The 13,730-nt window shown below is 39.6% G+C and overlaps 1 protein-coding gene across 2 annotated transcripts in view; it reads left to right on the plus strand.

Annotated features, from left to right (window-relative positions):
• stox2 (storkhead box 2) overlaps positions 1–13,730 on the plus strand; it is a 160,057-nt gene that overhangs the window by 91,578 nt on the left and 54,749 nt on the right. The window lies entirely within an intron of this gene.

Below are 13,730 nucleotides of genomic sequence, written 5' to 3' on the forward strand. Positions count from 1 at the left end.
TACTGGATCCAGGCAGGGATCCCAGGTTTACTTTGATAACGTCTTTGTCTAATGATGCTGTTTGTTTCAAGATGGTCTCCAACAAACTTTGGATCCTTCTAGAAATAGATGTGTTTAATTTAAGGTCATGTGGGACTGGAAATATACCCAGAGTCTTTTCAACTATTTCTATGATTTCTGTAAACCGTAAGTTCAATCAGAGCATATGTCCTAGTAAAGAGGGTGAATACTTAATGCAATCATCAAGTTAAATATGGATAAACACTTTTACAAGGAGTTTGTATATGGATATGTAAGTTTTGTTAGTCATTTTCTGTAGTTCCTATTTCTTTTCACCTGAATTGAGAATTCCTTAGATTTGGAATGCTCTATTCACTACAAGGTATGAAAACTAGGTAGGAAGTTGTATTATAGATATGTGGTCTATTTAAAAATATAGTTTAACCATTTTCCGAACAAATGGCATAGGTGAGACATGAATTTTCAAAAGTTAAATTATTATAGGAAAACTACCGTAGTTATTGTACTTGACAATATTCATGAAGCAAGACTTGTGAAATATACATTTTAAAGAGGGAAGGTAATATAGAACTACAAATGGAACTAAACGGCAAGATTAATCCTTTCACTGAGAAAAGTCTATGTTAAAACAGCTATTTATGTTCTAGACCAGTGGTTCCCAACCTGTGAGCCGCAGCCCAGCAGTGGGCTGCGAGAACGAAAATCCGGTTCACAAACCAACTTCTCTTCATTTATTTTATTTTATTTATTTTATTTCCGCTCCTTTCAACAGAGCTGATGATTGCATTGGATAGACCACATCAGCTCTAGATTATTAAATATGATTTTCTGTGGCCAAGCAGATGGTGACTACTGCATGGCATATGTTCTGTATCAGAAACTAGAGCTGATGTGGTCTATCCAATGCGATTTTCTGAATCAGCACCCTAAATAACCAAACGAAATCTAAAGTTGACCAAAAACTGATTTGTAACCCTTTTGGTACTAATGTTGGAGAATGGTCCCTGGTCAAAGTGGGCCTTGGTCAAAGTGGTCCCTTGTCAGAGTGGGCCCTGGTCAATAAAAGGTTGAGAATCACTGTTCTAAACAAACTATAAATGCATTTTGGGCTAGCAAACACAGTCTTTCTGCTTGCTCATTTGAATTTTTTATTTGGTTCTAGCAAATGTTTCAAAATACAAGCTACTGTGTGCATGATGCAGAGTTTTAAGATTGCAAGTTTAAAATGGCTAACTATACTTACTCAGTTTTGGAACAAGTACTCTAGGACAGTGATTCTCAAACCGTGTTCCGGAACTTGAGATTCTACAGAAACATCATAGGGTTTCCCCGATAAATCTTTTAAATCTTCTTTAAAATCCACAATAGAGTATGAAGATCTTATTGAAATTCAGTGTATATCTATTCTGGGTTGGGTGGGGGAGTGTTTGCGAAGCCATTTGGCTCCATTGCCCCTCCCTGCCTGTGCGCTTCTCGGGGGCCATGTCACTCCAAGTTTGGGGAGAAGGCATCTGCAGAGCCGGTTGGGCTCCATTCTCCTTTCTGCCACCTATCCGTTGTCTCCCCGGGTAGGGAGAGGTCCTTTGAGGCCTCAAGTTGCGTGTGGGGCATATCAGAGCCATTTGGGGCGCCATGCCCCTCCTCCGCTCATCTGCTGCCTTCCCAAGCTGGGGAGGCCTTCCGAAGCCTCTGGCCCTCCTCCTGGGTACCAGGTGGCTCCAGCTGTGGTGGTGGGCACATGCAGAACTGTCAAGTCACTTCTGACTCCATAGGTAGGCTTCTCTCCCCTTGCATTGCTTGGTGTTTTTTTTTCCTCACGCAGGACAGGGGGCTGGGCCAATCGTGCATGTGCTGTAGCGGCATTTTGGTTTTGCAGGTTTTAAGTCTCTTATTTTTTCTTCTTCTTTTTTTTGGGTGAAGGACATACATTGGGTTAGTAAATGTATTGTGGCCAAATTTGGTGTCATTTCGTCCAGTGAATTTTTTGGTTTACTATGTAAAAATTTTATATGTATGGATAAAAATTCTCATATCAAAAGATCTAAAGGCAGCATAGAATAAAATCAGTTTGAACAATTTCCAATTTAAGAATTATATAAATTACAATCTGAAGTGTATATTTAACTATATAACAAGCTAAGCTAAAATGTGTACCATTGGTCATCTGTATCTATGAATCCACAGACAGGGCCGGCCCCACTATTGAGGCCCCTGACGCCGCCGCCTCGGGCGCAGGCCCGGGGGGGCGCCGTCAGGCTGGGCGGGAGGCGGGGCACCGCCCTGACGGTGCCCCGCCTCCCGCCCAGTGCGCCCTGGCCCGTCTGGCCTTTTCTAGCTGGCCAGAATGCAGCGGAGGTCCCTGCAGGCCGCAATCGCGGCCTACAGGGACCTCCGCTGCAGTCTGGCCAGCTAGAAAAGGCCAGACGGGCGAGCAGGAGTAGCGTGGGAGGCGGGGCCAGCTCTGGCGCCGCCCCCCCGCCCAGCGTGCCCTGGCCCCGCCTCCCACGCTGCGTGGGAGGCAGGGCCAAGGCACGCTGGGCGGGGGGGGGAGCGGCGTCAGAGCTGGCTCCGCCTCCCACGCTACTCCCGCTCGCCCGTCTGGCCTTCCTAGCAGGCCAGAAAGCAGCGGAGGTCCCTCCAGGCCGCAATCGTGGCCTGGAGGGACCTCCGCTGCTTTCTGGCCTGCTAGGAAAGGTGAAGTGATCCAGGTAGAGCAGGAGTGAGTGAACTGCAGCTCCCAGCATCCTAGACTACTAGAAATGCTGGCTGGGGCTGGTAGAAATTGATGTCCAACAGCACTCAAGTGTCATGCTTTGCAAAACTTTGATATTTGTCATTTCATAATTGTCATGATCTCCAATCCTTGACATCTCTGGTCAGCTGACAAGGAACAGATGCCAGCCATAAAACGGGCCAGCCATAAAACCTCAATGACCCTCTGGTATGTGAGAGCCCCTATATATGTGGGCCAAAGAGAAGGTTCTGGTATTCGGTACAATAAAATCTGTTGGAATCTACCAGCGTGTCTTGGTGCTTTTTCCTTTGGAAGACTGACCCACAGCACAACTGGGAGAAGAGAATCCGACAATAATGCAGTCTTAGATGTTTGTACAAGTACAGGTTAAGATATACCTTATTCCCAAATTCTTGGGACCAAAAGTTGGGTTTTTTTTGGGGGGGGGGAAATACATGGATTTGCATATATGTCCATAATGATATATCTTTGATATGGAACAAATGCATTATGTTTCACATATACCTTAAATACATAGCATGAAGGTAATTTTGTATATAATGTTTTAAATAATTTTGTGCATGAAACAAGTCGGTACATTAAATGATCAGGAAGCTAAGGTATCAATGTGTCAGATAAACATGTATGATTTTAGAACATTTAGATCTTTAGATAAGGGAGACTCAACTTCTACCTAATGTTTTATATGAAAGAGAATACTTAAAAAAATTAAGGTATGTAAACTATAATCGTTGCAGCAAAGATATTGTTCACAATGGGGAAAAAATCAAAGAGATTGTTCAACTGCTTGAGATGTTTTGTCCATGTTAGATTTGAAATGCAAGATGATATGGGGCTTAAACTGGTTTAGGTGGGTTTGTGGAAGTGCCAAGTGGTGCTGTTGGACCTCAGTCCGTTTTACATTTATTTCCCAGCCAGGTGTGATGAAGTGCAATAATTGAGTGCTATTAAAAACAAAAAGAATTGGGAGCAATCAAGGGCATTATAAAAATGAATGGCAAATAAACAATCAAGAAGGTTACCATGGAAATTGCACACATTTTGGTTTACCCTGACTTTGTTAAAATCAAGGGGACGTACTTTGAAGCTTTATGTGCAACCAGGAGTTTGTGCTGGTCACACCATATGTTTAATGGATAGGAGTTTAAAACAAAAGTACAGTTGAATAATCTTTCAAGTTCTTTGAAAAATACGAAGTAATTTGTTTATCAAGTGACACACAATCCAAACAGAAAGTGCCATATTGGAAGATTGATTCTTTTCAGAATCATAGTTTGGAAATCATGTACTTTTCCCCATAGCTCATAGAATCTCTTTTATCTGTTTTACTCCTACAATCATCATAATGTTAATTCAAGTAGAAAAGTTCCTCAGAAATTTCAGTACACTAGCAGCCATTCAATGCAAGCATAAAAAGAGATTCTGCATATTTGGGCATTTGCTTCCTGCTTGACTGAAGACATATGCAAGGCAGCATCATAGGCCCCTTCTATACTGCCATATAAAACTGAGTTTATCTGCTTTGAACTGGATTATATGGCAATGTAGACTCATATAATCCAGTTCAAAGCAGATAATACAGATTATCTGCTTTGATGATCTGCATTATATGGCAGTGTAGAAGGGGTCATACTACACAATAATCGTATGTTCTCTTGTGCTCTTGATGTGGGGTGTTCCCCAGGCACCAGGGCTCTAAGTCTACGTGGCAACCACATTCATATTGCTAGCTGATAGCAGCTTCTTTCCAAACTTTACATGGGTAGCTGGGAAAAAATCAATATTAGACCAACTTAAAAGCCCACAAATACCTGTACAAACCTTCATTGAACAAGATGGCAAGGAGAGGGAGAGGAGGAGTGGCTATGGAATCTTCAGCGTGGTAGAGCCTTGAAATTCTTGAAATTAAGAGTGGAAGGATGTCAGTTAGACTTAGACTCTACCAGGTACTGAGATGGATTCATTTTATCTGGAACTCTTTTGAGGGATGTATGAGAGAAGAAACAAACAAAAACTCAAATTTTTGTGAAACTTTTATAGACACCAATGGTAATTAATAGGGTGGTTTTGCTTTACCAAAAACCTCTAGCATAGTGGTTCTCAACCTGTGGGTCCCGAGATGTTTTTGGCCTTCAACTCCCAGAAATCCTAAGAGCTGGTAAACTGGCTGGGATTTCTGGGAGTTGTAGGCCAAAACACCTGGGGAACCACAGGTTGAGAACCACTGCTCTAGAAGAAGAAGAAAAGAAAGCAACTTGATTACATTTAAAAAATGTAATATTCATTCTGTTGTTTAGAATAAGTGATAGAAAAACATTTTTTTTTGAAATGCGGTTGGCAAAAATCCCACAGCAAGGATGACCATTGGCCATCCTAGTCCTTAAACCAAAAAAGTAATATTTCTAGCCAGTTTGATAATAAAGCAAAATGTATACAGTAGGCCTGTGCATTATGTGGCAGCGCTATTCTAGGACCCTAAATGTAATATGATTTTTCACAAATAATCTGGAACTTCATTTTTCTTACCTAAAATGAACAATATCTTGGACTTCCAGACAAAACATACAACATAATTGCGCAGGAAGATCTAGCAATGCCTATATAAGTGCTTTCTTTAGGCCTCTAGTGCAATTCCATAGGCAATATCTGGTGGAAATTGACCATATTTATTTATTTATTTCCAATATTTCTATCCCGCCCTTCTCACCCGAAGGGACTCAGGGCGACCATAGAATCACTCTGAATGTCTAGAGAGAACTAGGCATTGCTATGTCTGCTTATGTGATTTTATTATATTCAAAGCTCTCAACATATAACTAACACTGTTTTCATTGTCCAACAGATTTGAACATTTTTCTTTTAGCCAAGGTGACTACCTTAAATTTTTGGAAGATGATGGCCTGCTAGTATATTGCTGTATGTTATTAATATTTAAGTTCCAAATATAGCAAAATGATTAAGATGAAAAGTTTCTGCATACTATTCCTATAACTTTTGATGAGCAATACCCTCTGGAGATACTCTGAATACTGAATATTTTCTTTTTATATTCATAGCTGATACATGGTGACATTTCAAAAGGAACTCTACATGTCTTGGTGTAGATGGGACCTTACACTTACATATGATTCTACAGTATATTGCAGGATATACATTCATTCATTTTGGTCAAGTCATTTTTGGGCCTCGCTACATCAGACTGCTCTGTGTATGTGTAAAACTCGAACTCACTTGGAATTTCTTTATTTCTGTGCATTGCATGAAATGATCAGTACCCTGTTTCCCCTAAAATAAGACATCCCCAGAAAATAGGACCTAGTAGAAGTTTTGCTGAATTGCTAAATATAAGGCCTCCCCCGAAAGTAAGACCTAGCCAAGGTTTTGTTTGGAAGCATGAACAAAACACCAGAGCATGCAGGATCGGTAAAGATACATACCATAGAGTGTTGTACATGGAAATGATGGTAGTAACAAGAAATTCTTGATAGGATTCACAGTTTGTCTGGTTATGCTGGTTTGTGATGACAACTACTGTACAGTATATAATAAATGTTCATTTTTTTGTTCAACAATAAATGTGAATTCTTCTTCATGGAAAAATAAGACATCCCCTGAAAATAAGACCTAGTGCATCTTTGGGAGAAAAAATTAATATAAGACACTGTCTTATTTTCAGGGAAACACGGTAGTGTTGAGAGGCAATCTTAGGAGAGTTTAGATCATCTATCTATCTGAAATCTTTCTAAATGCATTTTCACTTTGTACCCATCCACATACCATTTCAGAAAAGTTATTTTCATCTGGTTAAATGCCCAACTGCATTCTCCTGGGTGGGGAAGGTATCTACAAAGAAGCCCACTACCTCCATTTAATCACAAGTACTAGATAGAGCCCTTTTCAAGCTTGAATCCAGGCCTAGACCCAGTTTCAAGCAGTTGTCTCTAACCTGAGCAAGGTGTAATAGATACATGTTCAGTGAAGTATGGTCAAACAAGTTCAGATTCCAGTTCCACTAATGCAAGGAACAGATGTGAAGATTTGACCGGGGGGGGGGGGGGAATCAGTGGGAAAGTACTTTTTTTCCATTCCCTCCTCCAAGCCTTTTTTTCCCTAGAAAAAAATGGCAAAAAATGAATTTCAGCTGACCCTCTGTATCCATAGATTTTGTGCCTAAAGTATTCATGGATCCAGGGATCTAAGTCTTGAAAGTACTTTAAAAAAAAAGAAAACCCCAAAAGCCAACTTTGATTTTGTCATTTTGTATATGGGACACCATTTTACTTTGCCATTATGTATGAGACTTGAGCATCCCACAGATTTTAGTATCCACATGAAATCCCAAACCTGGGTACGTACCAAGGGACCACTGTACAAAATATTTTCTTTCAGAATGCTGAATGTTTAAGACAAAGTATGCATCTAGTTACTGTCCCAAAATAATTTCCAAAAACTATAGAAGACTTGGTTTTCTTTTTTAGTATTGGTTTCATTTTCTCATTCCTTTTCATAGGAACGAGTCCATTATGTTTGACATTGTGGAGACTGTGGAGACAAAAAAAATTCTTTGCTTTACTGGTGTTGATGATTTTTTCACAGATGCCTGTTGCAAGTGCTTCTCAATAGAGCACAAGTGCCCCATGCTTTGTCTTGTCTCCACACAAAAGACTTCTACCCCCTCCCCCCACAACATTCAGATCATAAACAACACCAGCAGTAAAGTCTGGAGCTAATGGGAAACCATCTGTGGGATTGCTGCCATTTTTTCTCTCATAGAAATCCTTACAAATAGGCAGGATGAACAGAAATAGAAGAGCTACGTGGAGTGATGAAACACTGTAACTGTTAATCTTGTGCAAATTTTCTGTTTCCTGCTCCTAGTTCCTACATACTGGTCATCCAGAATGATATACAGTAGAGTCTCACTTATCCAAGATTCACTTATCCAAGGTTCTGTATTATCCAAGGCAGTCTACCATTTGGTAGTCATTGTTTTTGTAGTAAATGTTGCAATGTTTTGGTGCTAAATTCATAAATACAGTAATTACGGTACTACATAATATTACTGTGTATTGAACCGCTTTTTCTGTCAATTTCTTGTAAAACACGATGTTTTGGTGCTTAATTTGTAAAATAAAAATGTAATTTTATGTTTAATAGGCTTTTTTCTTAATCTCTCCTTATTATCCAAAATTTTCGCTTATCCAAGGTTCTGCCAGCCTGTTTATCTTGGATAAATGAGACTCTACTGTACCTTCATAGATTTCCATGGGCGATGGAACCCTGCCCATAGGGATGATGAAAGACATTTTTGTGGTCTCAAGGTGTATATTACTCAGAGCTAGCCAAGGTATTTTAACACAAGAGAAAGAAACTTCATTCCCTGCAGTAAAAGTCTAATGAGAAAAAAATACCTACCAATTTGCTAGCCGTTCATATACACATAATCTCTTGCCAAATGTTGCTGTTTCGCTCTGTATACTTTCCTTCTGTATACTTTCATGCCCCAAGGTCCACATACAAAGGGGGTTGGGGTGTAGGATCAGTTTCATTAAATCATGGCATCACTGCAATGATTGTGTGTATTAATGATTTACAGGCATGGCTAGTGCAGGCCTGACTCTCATTCTGACTGATGTGCACCAGCATCCGAACCTCTATCATTTGCTATTTGGAGGAGCAGGCATAAACAAGCTTGATAAAAATAGAAGAAAATATCAATAATAGTAAAATTGAGAAAATTATTTTGTCTCTGCTGTTTCTCCATTACATTAGGCAGAACTAATTCACACATTTCCATGAAAAGAAATAATAAAAAACTAGGAATTATAACTATGCTATACATAGTCCTAACATAAAAATCTTCCTCTTCCATAGTTTTGCAAATGCTTTTGCGTTACTAATTATTGGACAGGGTTTCTTAAACATTTTATTTATTTTAAATTATTTCAGAAAAAAAAGATTTGCAAATCATTTTACCATCCTCCTCCCTGAACTTTCGTGTCTCTAAGGTGCGCTTTTTTTTAACCATATATGGCATAACCAGAGTCCTCATTCTTCCAATGAATATGCTTTTCCTCTGATGCCTACATTTCTTGAATCAGCCCTTAGAAGGAAAAATTAGTTATGCTCTTTTGGAATGGAGCAATGACTGTTCTGTCATATGTCTTAGTATTGATCCTATAACGTGCATTCCATTATGAGTGTTTGAGTGGCCTGTACAATAATGGGTTACTTAGAGACATAGTCCTGCTTTGGAAGCTCACCTGTAAAACACATACTACTTCTTTGTCACATTTATGTCAAGCCTGCTGTTTTCTGTTGATTAAAGAAGATTTTTTAAGCTATTGTACAGTTTTTTCCATCTTTCATTTGGATGGGGAAATCCTCTGCTGCCAGAGTATTTACCTTTTTTCTAGGTGTAACATTATGCAGGTGTAGGGGAAAGAAAGAACCTGAGCAAGTAAAGGATTCTAACTAAACTTTCTTTTTGCACCACATTCGTCAACTCCACCCATTTTTGCAATGTACAGTCATAGTTTCTTATCCAGCACTAGTTTTGCCAGTTTAGCACTGGTACAAGAGTATAATTGTACCCAAGATAACTATTCTGCATTTTAGTGGACATTCTGTTCCCATATAGTTCCATGAGTGGCTCAGAAATTAAGTAAGCTAAATTCATAAGTGCGAATGAAAGGATAGTCAGCCAAAAATGTTGAGCAATTAATTTATCGAAACTACCTGTATAATAGTTCAGATTTCATCAAGGGAGAAAGGTATTCATTTGTTTCTTTGGTTGCCTTTGCTGAAAATATTTGGTATGCATACTCAACTGACTTTTCAGTACATGCTGCAGCCTGCTCTTTTGTCGGAGAAAAGACAATAAAGACACAGAAAGAAGCTTTTTATCTTTTCTCTGCAATAAGTACTGCTGATTTTAGTCCTGATTCAGAGTTGACTTGGTGTAATTTCATCATCATTAGAGCTGGAAATTCGAGTTAATAATCTGGATGAAAGCTTAGGCTAATATTAAACCACTTGTTTTCTGAATAATCTGTTGGAGAAGATGGTTAGTTGAGTTCCTTTGTTCCCTGAATTGTTTTGCTTAAGTAACTGAAGCTGACATTACACAAACTAAGGTGTGATTTTGGTGGATAGCGGTAACATTTTCACATGGCCCTGTGAATGGTCAGAGATGCTAAGACTGTGTTGTTTATGGTTTACTCACCATGGAATCATTTCCCAGATATCATCAGTTAATATGCAGAGCTTTGAAAATATGCTTGTTGCCTATACTGGTTGAGCTCTCATATAAAAATATAACTTTCTGGTTATATATAGGGACATTCAGAATTCAGGTTAAGAAGAATAAACAGAGATAGGAATGTTCATCTATCTGTCTATCATTTCCCCATCCTATTTGAGTGTTTAAGGTGATCACTCTTAGTACAACGGGCGGCAGCCAGATTGTTAACTGGGGCGGCATTCAGGGAGCATACCACCCCACTATTACGCCAGCTCCACTGGCTGCCAATATGCTACCGAGCCCAATTCAAAGTGCTAGTTTTGACCTACAAAGCCTTAAACGGTTCTGGTCGAACTTACCTGTTCAAACGTATCTCCTCCTATGAACCATCAAGAACACTATCGTCAGGAGAGGCCATGCTCTTGGTCCCACCTGCTTCACAGGCGCGGCTGGTGGAAACAAGGGACAGGGCCTTCTCAGTGGTGGCTCCTCGGCTGTGAAATGCTCTCCCCAGTAACTTCCGGCAGGCCCCGACTCTTCTGGGCTTCAGGAAGAACGTAAAGTCATGGCTTTGTGTGCAAGCATTTAAGTAGTAAGCATTATACTGACACGGTCTGAACTAAGGTCTATGTACAAGGTCTCGGAAGAATGGAATTAAGTAATTTATTTGTTTTTAACTCTTGTATAATGTATTTTTATTGATTATTGTTAATGGTTTTAAATGTGTTGTTAATGCTCATTGTTTTGTTGGCATTGAATTTTGCCAGGTGTTTTAAGCTGCCTTGAGTCCCCTCAGGTAAGAAAGGCGGGGTAAAAATGCTGTAAATAAATAAATAAATTAGTGCACAGGCGATTTTATTTTTTGGTTTGAGCATTGGACTATGACTTTGGAAACTAAGGTTTGAGTCCTTGCTCAGTATGGAAACTCACTGAGTGACTTTAGTCAAGTCATACTTTCTCAACCTTGGAGAAAGGCAAAGGCAACTTTCCTCTCAACGAATCTTGCTAAAATTCTCTGTGACAAGTTTAGCTTTGTATCACCATTCTTCAGAAAAGAGGGCACATAGTAACAGTTATTGTCCCACTCTGATGTAGGTGCAGGATTTCCTAGTACGTATTTGGAGGATTTAAAAAAGATAGGCTGCTGCACTAAATTTAAAAAATCATATGGACACTATAAAATGTAATAAACTGACATGGAAACGGCAAACATGATTTCTCCCTCCTACCTCTCCTGCTTGGACTTCTGACCAGATTGTGGGGTAGTTTGGTCTTCCAGATATTTTGAATATTATCAAACCCAACCAGGATATGTGATGGTAAGGGATTGTTGTAAGGGGGGGAGGGTGTAAATTTGTACCTTTCTCTTGTTTCCTGTTTCATTTTCCAAACATTCAATTGAACACCGGGATAATTAGGCCTGGATTGATTACTCCCTATTCCAAAAAACAGACGTAACCTTCCAATAGATCACCCAATGATTGTAGTGCGTTTATTTTTAATCCAAGGCTTGGTGGATCCTGATGATTGCTCTTCATGATAGAAATCTGAAATAAAAAAGTTTTCAAAGTTGATTACATGGGCTGTACATTTTCTCATAATCCATTACAGGATGAGACCCCCCCCCCCCCCAATCTACAGGTAATATTATTCTACAGGGAATATGATCCTAGACTTTGCATGGATATGTGAATTTGCGGATAATAGTAAAACCTATTGAAGTAATGGGCATTTGGCACAGGAATACAATAGAGTTGGGCTGGAGGATCTAGAAAGTGCCTCGAGAACATACTTGGCCTGACGTGGATAAATGGAATTGCGGATACTGGTCTTGCAGATTTCAAGATCATAATGCATTTTTCTATCTTTATACCTACAATCATAGAGTTGGAAGAGACAATAAGGACCATTTAGTCCAGTCCCCTCTATCCTTTAAGTACACTTCCCATCTCCAAGATTCCCTACTACTTTCTTAGCCAACAGATGTTTCCTGTCTCCCTGTCATCAGCATATTATGAGAAGGCAATTCAGCTGATCTTGCTTTGAGGTCCTCTTCATTGTGGCCCGAGTCTTTTTTCAATCAAAAGACTGCTATTTGGAACACAGTTCACCACAGTCTCAGACACTACTGCCATGGATTAATACCAAGAGTGAATTCTCGAGTCTTCTGGAAGACATCAGACTTCAAGTCCCAGCAGTCCTAACCCACTTAGTGAGGAATGCTGGGAGTTGAAGTTTTCTGGAAGTCAAAATGATTTCTGGGTTGCTGTAAATTTTCTGGGCTGTATGGTCATGTTCCAGAAGCATTCTCTCCTGACGTTTCACGCACATCTGTGGCAGGCATCCTTAGGGGTTGTGTGGTCTGTTGGAATCTAGGCAAGTGGGGTTTATATATCTGTGGAAAGTCCAGGTTGGGAGAAAGAACTCTTGTCTACTTGAGGCAAGTGTGAATATTGCAGTTGGCCACCCTGATTAGCATTGAATGTCCTTGCAGCTTCAAATTCCAGCTGTTTCCTGCCTGAGGGAATTCTTTGTTGGGAAGTGGGTTTTTTTCTTTGTGTCAGGAGCAACTTGAGAAACCGCAAGTTGCTTCTGGTCTACAAGGAGATGCTCAGATGTTTTGATGTTTTTACCATCCTTGTGGGAGGCTTCTCTCATGTCCCTGCACGGAGCTGGAGCTGATAGAGGGAACTCATCTGCACTCTCCCTTCAGACCAGCAACCAAACTTCAAGTCATCAGTCCTGCCAGCACAAGGGTTTAACCCACTGTGTCACCGGGGGCTCCATTCTGGGATGTGTTAGCTGGCCCTGATTGTTTTATGTTTGGAATTTTGTTTTTGTAGTGTTGTTTTTTATTTACAGTCCTGATTTTAGAGTTTTTTAATACTGGTAGCCAGATTTTGTCATTTTCATGGTTTCCCCCTTTCTGTCCACATTCTTGTGAATTTCAGTGGCTTCTCTGTGTAGTCTGACATAGTGGTTGTTAGAGTGCTCCAGCATTTCTGTATTCTCAAATAATATGCTGTGTCCAGTTGGTTCATCAGGTGCTCTGCTATGGCTGATTTCTATGTAGTTATTTCTATTTGCGTTCATACAATTTATAGGTTTTTTTTCTATCTTTCATTCTTCATGATAAGCATTTTGCTAGCCAAACACATTTTTAAAAAATCATACAATATGACTTCTGCATATGTGGGGCATACATCCCTGGGCATGCAAAACTATGGACAGTAGTGAACCCTATTCAAAGGAAGGATACAGCACTGCAGATACAAGGATCATAGTGCATCTTTGAATGTAATAAGCACATAATTTATGATGTAAGACATTTGTGGCATTTTATAAAGGAACCCCCCCTCCCTTTTCACATTTGGATATCTTGCACTCCTTTGTTCTTTCTAACAGTGCAAACCTATGTATTTCTACTTAAAAATAATTCCCAATAAATTTCACAGGCTTTACTCCTAATTGAGGAGGGCTATTTAGAATTGCTTCCAGAGGTTTTGCTTTGGTTCACTGAAGAAATATGAACAGTTCTGTATTAAAAAAATACTTTGCAATGTTATATGTCACTAAAAAAGGCTTTTCAAAGAGTTATCACTTATTCAGTCAACCCTTCATATACATGGATTCTGTATCTAAGGAGTCTATCATCCACAGCTTGAAAATATTGTATTTTCTGAAAAGAAATCTTGATTTTGCCACCCTGAG

This window comes from Anolis carolinensis, chromosome 5 (genome assembly GCF_035594765.1).
Source record: "Anolis carolinensis isolate JA03-04 chromosome 5, rAnoCar3.1.pri, whole genome shotgun sequence".
Classification (NCBI taxonomy): Eukaryota; Metazoa; Chordata; class Lepidosauria; order Squamata; family Dactyloidae; genus Anolis; species Anolis carolinensis.